General features: G+C 30.0%; 1 non-coding gene across 1 annotated transcript; it reads right to left on the reverse strand.

Annotated features, from left to right (window-relative positions):
* Positions 1 to 2,700: 2,700 nt before the first annotated feature.
* TRNAT-AGU (transfer RNA threonine (anticodon AGU)) lies at positions 2,701 to 2,774 on the reverse strand. The gene has a single exon. It is a non-coding gene; the product is annotated as a tRNA-Thr (tRNA).
* Positions 2,775 to 11,308: the final 8,534 nt, after the last annotated feature.

An 11,308-nucleotide genomic window follows, 5' to 3' on the forward strand; every position in this document is an offset into this window, starting at 1 on the left:
TCTTAATTGTAACAGTAACTCAGTCCCGCACGTTTAAAATATTAATAATAAATAATTTTCTTGAAATAAACAAACCTCTATTTAAATATATCATTGGTAATTTATTGAGCAATCTAACACCGCCACAGTAAATTATGTCAGTCCTCGTGATGTGCAGCACTGTGACGCCAATTCGGACACGGCATCAAGCCATAAAAGTCGATTTTGGCGCAGACTCCATTAACCGTCCAAACCTAAAGGCACGTTCACACAAGCCACACAGAGTGCGTCTGGCACGTACGTCCACCGTCGAATTTATCGACGCGCTTATACACCTACATATCTGCATATGCAGTGAAAATTAAATTGCGCCGTAAACCATATTGCGGCTTTGGTTAATATTCTGATAAATTATTTTAGCAATGTGCTTAGACGAAATGGTTAAATTTATAAAATATATGATATTTAAAGTATTCTATTTAAATTTTTACAGTAACTTTCTTTCCATACATTTATTTTTATTTGTATTTTTTTAAATAAAATTTATTCATATATAGCAAAAAATCATGGTAAAACATAAAATGCTAAAATAAATATAGTGTGGGGGGTAATATTGTTGGCTATCATGGAGCTACGCGGTAGACTAGCAACACAAAAATAAACGTCTGCGAAAGGAACTACATGTTTTTTATTTATTTTTATTGTATTATTACATACTGCTATTCAATAAATTATATAATTAAATATTACTTTCTGTTAACATTTAACGAAATAATATTCCAAATCTCAAAAATGTTGTTTGATCTCGATACACACGATAAAGAGGTATAGGGAAATAAATAATCATACATGTATTGGTTTACAGTAGTGGATTGTTAATTAAATTTGCTAAATATATTGAATAGAACCTGTTATGTTGTGCTGGGTATAAAAGGATTTTATGAAAGGCAAAAGGTATTGAATGAGTATTTTTTATGTATGACAGATGCGCTACACAATAAATACATACAAGCATGTTGTGAATCATCAGATTAAAATCAGTCTGTAAATAAGTAACATATATTTGTTATTACTTATAAATTATTATTACAGTTTAATAATTAATTATTCGTTACGATATTCCTCCTTGAGATTAGGAAAATATGAAAAATTTTAATTTATGAAAATTGATCAAAATTATATTTATATAATAATCACAAAATTTAAATTGGTAAAGCGGGTTCATATCTTTCGTGCTGATAAAACATGGTTCGGTGTTTATTGCCTAAATGAAAATTGCGAGCATAAAAACTGCAGATGTAAAAATTCCGGACTTCAAAAAATCTGAATAAAGGTGATTTCTTCTTAATGTCATACATGAATTTTTTTAACTAAAATTCTGCTCCTTTTAAAATAAACGTGTTTATTCAAAAACTTAAGAATGCAAACAAACTTAAACATATAATATGAACTATAATAAAATATATTAATAATATATAACTAATATATTTTCAATTTAAGGAAAGAAGAAAACTACGGAAACAAAAAATTCCGCATTCCATATGTTAATTAAAAAAATTAAATATATGATAAAAACTACAATATAGTATTGGGTAAAATATATTAACACAAAAAAACTAATGATTGCGCTCATAAAATTTCACCATATTTAATTTTTCAATCAAAATTACGCACAATACTAAATAAATGGGTTTATTTAAAAAATTATTTATCCAAAAAATAATTCATTCATTTATAATATAAACGATAAAATATAATATAACTAAAAATACTATATAAAAACAAATAATATATGACTATTTATACATTCCCAATAATTAAAAAATCAAACAATAATTAAATATTACAACTATTATTTTCTGTCTAAATTCCATGGATATTTAAATTTGTCAGAAATATCAAAAACATAAGTATATAATATTTTATACTTAACATTATTCTATTCTAGCTAGTGATAGTATTAATTTAAGCCAATATCTTAACACTTAGTAATAATATTCTAAATGTATATACGCGGTTCTTATAATGTCAAACTATTAATAAAATATAATAACAATTAACTTAATTTTTTAATTTTTAATTTTTTTTAAAGTATTTCAATCTACGTTCTAGACAAATTCCTAGTTTATCTCTACCTATGCATATAGCCCACTTGTTGGTTGGTATTAATGGGAAAATTCCACGGAAAAGCCGTGTTGAAAGTATTTCATACGTTTGAGGGCATACGAGCGTGCATGCATTTCAATAAAAGAAAGAAGTGAAGAGAAAAAAAAGCATATCGATAAGAATAGCATCAGATGCTAGACATGCTGTATCCAACAACACACCTTTAGCTGACGAAGCAGAAACGTGATATTGTTTTCAGATCGCGTACCAAATCGCTTTATCCGGATATATGAATACATTTTACTACTTCGCTCAACCATAATTCTCACAACTGGCATAACATATACCATAATACATATATACGCATATATTAAGGTTTAAACTTTTAAGTTAGGATTAGATAAGCATTTAATATAATGATGGGTATAGTAATTTAGCTCAGAAATTACATTTATTGTATTAATTTTATAACGTGCATATTTTTACGTGAAAAATTTAGTTACAATAATCTACTGCATACTGTTGATAACATTCTGTATTAATATAAAAGTTTCTTAAATTAATGATAATAGAAGATAATAATAATGTAAATTAAAAAAAAACATTGGTAAACCTAGGCCCCGGCGAGATTCGAACTCACGATCTCCTGTTTACTAGACAGGCGCTTTAACCAACTAAGCCACGGCGCCGATAAAATTACAGCTGCTGCTTAAAATATTGAACTTCCAACTGATAAAAATAAAATTAATTAGTATTTTATTTCTGATTGTGCTGTATTATAAAACAATGTTAACCAGTATTAATTGTTTTAAAATTAAAAATGTTCAATGAAAATTGTTTTTAAATTAAAAATACAAAATCTCAAAAAAAAAAGTTTATGTAAGTAAATGTTAATATGTGAAAATCACTAAGTAACTTACTATAGATCACTTTATATACCTTTTTTATTATGTTGTTATAAATTTTCAGAAACCACTCGACTTAATTACTTGGTGTGAATTAGTCCAAGTGGGAAAATCCAGATTATTGTTTAATTGCGATGACACAGATCTATCAGATTTGTATTATGTGACAATTATTAGCTGAATATTATGAATAAAAGTATTAATAGATTATATATAATGCTTTGTAATAACATTTAAATAATCTTTAATGTATCAGTGAGTCACATCAGAGGCATATGGACTTTCAAACAACTGCATCGTTAGTCACAATTTAATGGTCACCATAACAAGTACTTGAACAACGAAAAGAGAACTATCTCACAATCCATAATTATTAAATCAGAGCCAAGAACACACACCATACAACCAAAAATATAACTTAATACTACAAAAAATATTTCACTAGACATTATATAGCGCAATCTTTTGAATATAAAGACGCTCGCCAAAGTGCATTCTTAAAACCATCTAATATTTTTTGTGGTTTTCTATATATTTTGATAATTAGCTTAACCATGCATTGTATTGTTACGTGTAGTTATGCTAGACACTTACCGGAATGTTGACCATACCGACACAGCTTAATGGCCTGCACTCCTCATTGTGTCATTCGTGCATATTAATCTTTCATCACAATAAAGCAGTACCATGTCGAATATGCATAATTCCTACACTGATGAATTCCAAGATGGCGTCGTCGTACTCCAAGAGATATTGCTCAAGAGTGATGTATGCCCAGCGCTGAATAATTAGTGTTAAACGCCGAGCCAGAGACAGGCTCCTGAGCCTATTGCCATACTAAATCAATGTCTCGACTCTGGAGCCGCAGCCACGCGGATACAAACGTTCAACGCCGCTATATGTCACGACATTAACTCAACATCTTTAACTACACTGTCACTAATTAGCCGCGTCGCGTCGTCCTCGCTTCCAATATTGCCAATTACACTCACTCTCGCTGACAGGTGGCGTCGAGTCAAATTAATTTCTAAATGTTTATGAGAGAATCGTAAAATATCTAATCATTTAAATCCGACATTATTTACCAATGGAGAGACGTAGGTTTGAATTCATATTAGCCTTAATTTTGATGAATTCTATCGTGTTAATAATATAGGCTAAAGTTAATAATATGGCAAGCATATTATATATATTTGAAAGTCGGTAAGCGGCAAATAATAATATGTTCTCAAATGAAATTTAAGGTTATTGTCGAGCTTTTGTATAAAAATAGTCATGAGTATTAAAAGTGAAAGGACGTCTATCAGGGGTAGATTATAAGCATTAAAAACAATATTAAACCAAGATTTACTTATTTTTAATTACCGCGATAAAGCAAATAAAAATATGTATGTATTTATGTGTAGAAAAATTATTATGATTATATTTAAAAAATATATTATTCACTATGTACTGTATCTAAGTCCATAAATATGAGATATATTAATTTAAGTGCAGCATGTATCATAATTCAATAATATTGTAGAAGATAAATATAAATCTAATTGTAAAAACAGTGCATTTTTTTATTATTTGCATTATTTAGCTGTTGGCCCTTCACTATCGTGAGGTACCGCAGCTAGTAAGTGTACGAATACCGGATCCTGAACTTTTTGGATTATAAATAGTTTATTGCTTTATTCAATTTTAGTATTTATTTGTTAAACTTAGATATTTTTTATTGTGTTATATTTAAATAAAAAGTATAAATTAAATGGGACGGTTCGCTACACTGCACATATTTATTGTTATTTACTGATTGGGCTAATTTTAAACCATTGAAATAAAATAGTCGCTTAAGCCATTACTTAGAAACAAACCCCAATTCCTCTTTTACTGTTAAAATTTCGCAGCTTTGGCCTTAAAATCCTCCATAAAAAGATTGGCTACGACCGGTGACAGTAGTTTATAAAATTGTTTGTACACAAAATACGTAGATTTGAAGCAATGTTTCAATGAGGTCTACTACGTGTTTTTGGGGTTATTTTTTTACAATCCTCTGTACTGCGTCTTTTAAAGAGATCTTGGTAAACAGAAATGGCATATCTAAACTTACAAATATATCTAAATTTGGTGGTTTCACCTTTTTTACTTATTCTAGGATATTATATAATTTTTTAAGTAAATATTTAAAAACTCCTATGCATAACATAACTTCGCTTATAACTGCCATAAAATTAGATTTAGAGAGGCGCACTTTAGAAACTTTTTATAGAACTCACTGTACTTTATAATTTTACAAATTAATATTTGCTATTTTATACAAATTGAAAATTTTATTGATCCGCTTAAAAGCTTTTACGCATAATTTGATGTAGTATGCCGTTAAATTAGGCTTAGAGAGACGCTGTAAGACAAGTTTTCAACTTAGTTAATTGTACTGCTTTGCCAATCAGAATTTGCATTTCCATGCTAATTTAAAAAAAATCGATTTTTTGCTAATAAGTTGATATTTTAAGATTGTATTTTTACATTTATTATTTTTGGTACATTTTTTATTTTCGTACATAAATATTATCACATTTAAATATAAACTAAACTTAGATTTAATTTAAACCCATTTGAATAGAAACTGCGCATTGAACAGTTTTATATTCGTAAACGCACAAAATCCAATTATTCATATTTATGACACGCGATCAGATATTGAGGCTACAAAAAAACCTCTCAAAACATTAATCATTCGCCAATCGATGCTCCAGTTTAAACAACACACGTTGATAATTAATGATGATGGTGGTTATAGTATGATATACTTTTTTTTACCATTAAAGAAAAATACATTATCTATTTATTTTTATTTTTTATAATATGAATATAGAAAAACGCTAGTCATGTCGACTCTATTCATGGCCGTATTGGTTGTTTTTATGGGCAAAACTCAAATGTGCACACTTGCGCTTTATTTCGTGTTATAGGCGCAAGATGTCGCCTAGCATAATCGTATCGGGATTGGGTCGAAGGGGGCGACCCGTCTATATTTTAGGGCAATTTCAGCAAAAAGCCCCAGGAGCTGGCCTCGATAGAGAGACTTCCGTAATATGTGTGTATGTGAGCGTATGTATGTCAGTGTGCCGCAAAGATGTTACAAATGACCTTACTTTATTACGCACGGCGGACACATTTTTGCTTACCTGGAAAAACGGCCGAACAATGACAAAGGTTACGATACCCATTCCATTCCACACTGGAAATAATGGATTATTTTTAAGATTTCTGATATATAATATGATATTTAAGTATAGTACAGCTGAAAAATATTATAATAATATTCCTAAGTTGTCTGGTTTAGTCGATTTATTATCGGGTGTTGTATTTCAAGGTGCCTTTGCAGGTTTCTCGAGCATGTGAAGAATATAAGCAGTAAAGTTTACAAGATGCTAGGGTTTTTCTTTGTTATTATGATCACTACAAGTGTGCCATGTTTAATCACTTAGTACGCTGTATCCTTGAACAAACAAAGTAAAGGCAAAAAACATTCTAACCGAAATAAACTAAGTTTCTTAATAATATGATATAGACAAACTGCCCTCTATGTAAAAAAATATATAAAACTACAAAAGTTGTACTCATTTTATTTTAATTAAGACCATCGTGACCCTACAGGTAACCTCAATGCGTGATGATGTTTAAAACTACTACATAGTATAAGTTTATCATAAATTAGAATATATATATTGGATTTAACTCTTATAGCGTTATAATTATACCGCAGTTTTATTTTTTGATAACATGTGAAAGGATTTATCTAATTTTAATTTTTACTTAAAATGTTCTACTTATAAAAAATATATAAAAAAATATGAGGCTTGTAATTTTACGTTCTCAAGTTTGTGTTTCATGTACTTTTAATATTAAATAAACTTTATCGAAAGTTGAAACTTGCTTAAAAAAACTAATTGTGTAAAGGTTCTTAAATAGTAATTAATTTTAAATTGAGGATTTTATATTAAAATATATATATATATATATATTAGATTTCATCTCTCTATGCGATATTTATCCAATAAAATAACAAATTTGAGGTGGGTTAAGTGGTTACGTCATAAAAATTGAAGAACAACCACTGTTATTAAATTCACATTTTACAGAAGAGAGAATAAACTAATTTTATTCCTTGATTATAAGAAAATATTTTATTGAATACATTTTAAATATAAACAATGAAATAAAACACAATAAATTTATATTTAAAATTAAATAAGACACATAAAAAAAGATAGTGATTTTTTAACACTAGCTGTTTTTCGGATAAAACTTGGATTATAATATTCTGCACGCATAGACATGCACGTGATGCGTTTGCTCTTGTGTTTTTGCGGCGTTTTCGTAACATAAACTGTGTAAAAAAGGGTCACTAATTTTGACAGCTTATTTAATTATACCTACATTTATCATCATATTTATTTTATTTTTATTTCCACTTTTGTGTCTGTGTCCAGCTTGCATTAAATAAAAACGAAAAATATATAACTTTTTAAATAAAATTATTTATGTTCACCAAATATGTATATATTTAATATTTACCCTTTTAAATTTAAGGAATAATATATACATATATATATAAATTATTATTTAAAGTTTCTTAAAAAGTGGATATAGGAATTGTTTCATGCAAGGTCTTTAATTCTGGCAACTCTGTTTTCACGTTTTATTTGAAATATTATCGTTTTAGTATATTTAATCATTATACTGCTAGTCTCTTGGTTGAAATAAAATTCATTAATTATTCCAATTATTAATATATCCTTCACCAACCACAAATTCTACACAAAGCGTCGAAACAATTACCATCATCCGATAATACAGTGTAATCAGATACATATTGTTATTATGCAAGAACACGCCCTTAATGGACTTCATCATCCCCTCGCGAGTGCGCGCGGCCAAATTAGCCCGACGGTTTCTCGGCTCGCACACGGAGTTCTCCGATAGCACATTTCTCGTGTAGTTTAGGGGGGTTTGGGGTGCTCAGTTGCAGTTATGATAGCCGAACCGCATTGTGAATCTTGTCACGTCTTCATCGGAACATCGGCACCGAATAACGGATGCTTGCTATCGTAATGCAGCTCGGGTAATGCAATACAAGCCGGCGACGAACCAATCCATGCGCCACCCCCAAGCACGACATCTTCACCCCGAATGGGCTAAAGTAGATCGGGGGTGACGCGCAGGTAGGTTGCTAGAACTCGGTCCTTATCATATTGTCACAATTTAATTTCTAGTTGTGGTACTGAGCGTGCTTTCAATACGGTTGTACGAAAACGAAAATGTATCGAGCAAACCTAATCGACAATAAACATTACCTACTTAAACCACCAACTAGACAAGATTACGCTTTCTTGACCGGTCCTTAGTTTCATCCTTTTACAGGTTCAGATTCGCAGTATCAAAAGCAAAGCTTGCAATATAATAAACAATTTATATTAAGCAAATAAATAGTACTTTATTATTATATATCATATGAGTACATAATTATTTTAGAAATTCGTACGTCGTTTGATTAGAATACTAACATAATTATTACTTCAAAAAATAATAATATATTTATTAGAGCAGTGATTAAAAACCAAGGATAATTATCATAAATGGGGTAATAAATAAAAACATATAAATAATAATGCAAAAATGTGTAATATCATATTTTCTTTAATCATCACACATTGTGCTTCTTAATTGTATATAAATCTAAGTATATTTTCTAATAATAATTACTTTATTTATGTTAACGCTTAGTTGATAACAAAATATTATTAATAATAATAATAGTACTCCAAAATAAAATATTAGAATAGTGTTTTAAGCCATTAGTATAATTTAAATTAACTATGTTTTTCAATTATTAAATTCAAAATTATATAATAAAATTAATACATATTAATACAAATTTAACAAGTTGTTATGAGTGTTGAAAATTAAATTTATATTCATTATAAAATAAAATAATGATACGGTCCCAGTGGAGAAGATTTTAATCTCATTTCAGCTCACGTTTTGCTCAAATACGGCTGTTAATTTTCGTTATGTAATTAAAATACTAAGCAATGTCGACTTCATTCATTGAATTGGTATAAGATAATTATAATATATCTCAATGTATGAGATGAAGATTTTTGGCTTGCGGTCAAGTTTAGAACTTTGTATTTATTTTAAGTGTAAGATGTAGCTCAGAATTTTAAATATATAAATATAAGTACTACCGAGATATATAATGTAATATACCGATTTTATCTTTAATATAAATTTAGCTAGCTAATATTTTTAGCATTTTTTGTTGTTGTTGTATAATATTTATATTGATATTATGCTAAAGAAAATAACACACGACTCTCGAATCTCCCTTTGGAAAAAACACGCAAAAAATAGTAGACGAAATAATCTCGTGAAAGCATCAATCAGCCAGTGGCAGTTGAGTGGCTCTGATTAATTTTTATCCGTTACTGTGGGCGCTATGGTGTGAGAGCAATTATTAGTCGAGATGATTTACCGAAGGTTGTTTCGCAGATGCGCGATTGGACCTTACGGAGTTCGTGAAGGGCGGACCTGGCTCGTAAATCAATCAAAGGCCGTTCAATAACCGAACGGAAGTCTCGTACGAATGTCAGAACTTGATTTAACATCCGAGGAAGAAGATAATTATTTTATTAAATATGATTTGTTTCTTATTCTTAGGGTGTCGTCGCATTTATTGGCAGTAGAAGATTTACTTGTAACAAAACACTTAAGTTAATGATAAAGTGAATCATTTTCGTCGACAACATCTGCATAATCGTGTAAAAACAGTATTTTTTAATATAATTTTTATACCTAGTTTATGAAGAAAGGGTTCTTAATAACTTGCTCAGAAAGCTCCAAATTCTGCAAGAAAAATATTCCACACACACGCGTTCAAAATCGTGCAGACACATCTCTATTAAAAACACAAGGACAGCAGAGCGCGACCAGCCCACAAGCTTTACCTTTCATTCTTTCTTTTATCTACAACAAAAGATAGTGATGCTGGGAAACCATCAGTAGCTCCAGACCGGGCCAAGTTGAGATTTAGCAGTGGACGACGTGACAGTGAAAGCAATTGTGCATAAGTAAGGGTAGCTAATGAGCCGATAGGGTAGGGCTTTAACACGATCTGAAGAAGAGGGCACCCGGGAACCCGTGTTTCCTCTTCCAGTCGACAAAAATACTTATAGATTTTAATGTTAATCTTGCGTCGTCGACCAGAGCATATTTTCTTCCACCTTACTTTGGGGTTTGAACGATTAAAAGCCTCTTAGAGGTCAACACCACAGTGGACCACTATTTACAAAGATTCGTCCTTTACCGCTCGTCTAAATTGAAGTCACCTCAGATTGCCCGATGTCGAGCTTAAGGTCAATTCCTAATTAAGACACCCTCTAGAAAAGGACCCTCATTGGCACCCTAGAGACAGAACGCTTTAGTACTGCCATAAATCTTTGGCCACAGCCCCAAGTCCAAGATAGTGTGTCGTCACCAACGCAAACATATGTTAAGACACCCTAATCCTACTGTTGTAAAAGTCAAGTCTAACGAGCTGTAAACAAACAAGTAACATAAATTCGAGCAATTACCAAAACTAAAACATACTGTTCCTGTTTTTTTTTAATTTTTTTAGCACAATAGTTTTTACAATAGTGTGCAGCGAATTTAAAAATGTTTAGATACGACACTTTCGTCCATTTTTAACTATTTTTTTATACGAATATTTTTTTTTTGTTAATATTTTCTAAAACAATCTTTAAATTTGTTTAATTTTTTTGAGAAAATTGATTTAAATATAAGTGTACCGTTACAGTGTCTACAATCCACTGTGCCCATTTTTTGTTTTGCAAAATTTATCTTCCAATCTTTATGTTATTTATACCAGCCAATAGTCAAAATACTGAAAAGAAAAACGATTGTAAAAATGCCGAAATTTCAAAAATTACTCACATTTCAGAGTTAATTTTTTGCAGCTGTGGACTGCTCTTGAAATTTGCTTCTCTTTTAAATCAATATTTATAGTGTTTATCTTACATAGGCTAAATATTTTTTGGGCATGCCAAGTTATAGAAATTACAAAACTGCACTATTAAAATATAATCACTGAATGATGTCTATAAATATCGAACCAAATAGAAGCACATTTCTTCACAACATAGTTTACAAGCATCTTGATTTCTTTTGTAGGACTTGTTTAAGAAAATAGCAACCGTAAGACACGGTTTGCATATGTAAGCCATCAGGAGTGACTGAAAGTTCCAGGATCTCTTACAGACAGTTCA

This window comes from Plectrocnemia conspersa, unplaced genomic scaffold, assembly GCF_051122295.1.
Source record: "Plectrocnemia conspersa isolate PC_06_02 unplaced genomic scaffold, ASM5112229v1 ptg000011l, whole genome shotgun sequence".
Lineage (NCBI taxonomy): Eukaryota > Metazoa > Arthropoda > Insecta > Trichoptera > Polycentropodidae > Plectrocnemia > Plectrocnemia conspersa.